The sequence below is a fragment of the Chrysochloris asiatica genome, unplaced genomic scaffold (genome assembly GCF_000296735.1).
Source record: "Chrysochloris asiatica unplaced genomic scaffold, ChrAsi1.0 scaffold00042, whole genome shotgun sequence".
NCBI classification, from domain to species: Eukaryota; Metazoa; Chordata; class Mammalia; order Afrosoricida; family Chrysochloridae; genus Chrysochloris; species Chrysochloris asiatica.
The window spans coordinates 8,446,806-8,448,600 of NW_006408560.1; the positions used below are offsets into that span (position 1 = coordinate 8,446,806).

The 1,795-nt window shown below is 39.9% G+C and overlaps 1 pseudogene; it reads right to left on the reverse strand.

Annotated features, from left to right (window-relative positions):
* Window positions 1–429: 429 nt before the first annotated feature.
* LOC102833246 lies at window positions 430–1,246 on the reverse strand (annotated as a pseudogene).
* Window positions 1,247–1,795: the final 549 nt, after the last annotated feature.

A 1,795-nucleotide genomic window follows, 5' to 3' on the forward strand; every position in this document is an offset into this window, starting at 1 on the left:
GAGAATATTGAAAGTGCCATGGGCTGCCAAAAGAACCAACAGATCTTTGTTGGAAGAAGTGCAGCCAGAGTGCTCCTTGGAGGCCAGAATGGCCAAACTCCATCTCTCATACTTCGGACATACTTGTCCAGAGGGACCAGTTGCTGGAGAAGGATATCATGTTTGGTAATGTGAAGGGTCAGAGAAAAGAGGAAGTCCCCTAGCGAGATGGATTGGCCAAGTGGCAGCATCAATGAGTTTAAGCATGGCAAAAATTGTGAAGTTAACCAAGGACCGGGTAGTGTTTTGTTCTGTTGTACATAGGATCGCTATGAGTTGGTACCGACTCGATGGCACCTAACAACAACAATAACATTTGAGGTACAAACTTGGTGATGGAAAGATGTAAGTACATGCTGGCATCTCAGAAGCAATTCTCAAAGGACTTCGTTAATTTTCTTGGATTAAGTGTGTCTGAGTTCCTTTTTTATCCTCGATCTTGGGAGCCAAATAGTACTTTAAGTGTCCCAGATCAGCAATTTTATACTCTACAACAAGAGTTGTAGACACACTGAATGTAACTGTAAGAAACAGTGGAGCGTCTTTTGTAAAGAAGTTCAGGTATATAAGTGCAAAAGTTAGCTGAACTGATTCATTTATCTCTATAGTAACTGCCTCCTACTCTTTATCAACATTATTTGTTTGTGACAACTTAATGTTTCCATTTCCAAATTCACCACAACAGAAAATTTTACTCCCTCTTTTACACAGGAAATGAAAACAACATCTCCAATATGACTGAGATATGAGAGTGAATGAGCAAATTAACATCTTTATTGCACATCTGTATTCCTGTTCTGGAATTCCAAGTTGTTCAACATCTCAATCCATTAACTTGCTTTCATAGTCTGAAACTTTTGCTTGATTTGGTACTTCATATATTAGTGCCAACATGTCTGCATGATCGTCAGCCCTTAGTGTCACATGTCTTCATTGCCAGCACATTTCAGTATTTGGGATATGCTGGTGAAGTTCACTCCCATAGCCAGGTTGCAGTCACAGTAGTAGGCATCAAAGCCTTCAGAGCACAGAGTGAACTGCACAAGGGAAATGTGGGATGAATCCATACTCTGCAGATTAATGCTGTCTAAGTGGGATATCCCAGGCAGGCCTTGTTCATGAGGTCCTTTAGTGTTTCTAGCACTTTCTTCAGGATGGAGTGCTGGACAAGGGTGCCTCTAACAGGGTGGCAGAGTCTCAACAACATGGCTACAGGTGGGTGGAAAGTAGGGAAGTCTAGCCAGCTGAGGCCTCACAAGGATCAGAGCTTCAACTGGAGACCAAAAGGACCACAACCAGCCTGCTGCGTTTACAACTTTTTAATCAGAATTACTATATGCATTTTAAGAAATTGAACTGCTTATGTTGATGGTATTTTATGAGCCTGGTTTTAAGCTTGCCTTATAGAACTGATCAGTTTATATGATTTTATCTGTTTCATCTTCATTCCGAGAATTTGCCTCTGATTTAGAGCATTGTGTCTGTGTTTCTGTCTTCTATTAGGTTCGAGGCCATAGCTCATAGTTGCTGTATTCCATGAAGCTATGTTAAATCTCAGTTCTTTCCTTTTCTAAGAAAAACTGCTTCTAATGTCTGTCTTCAGGAGAAAGAAGAGATTTTCTGCTCTTACAAAATGTAAAGTATCAAAAACCATATGCAGGGTTGCTATGCCTGTCTTATGTTTTGGGCTTTTAAAGCTACTTTGAGAAATTTTTATACAAATCAATCTATTCAAAAATGTTCACTAAGAAATGGT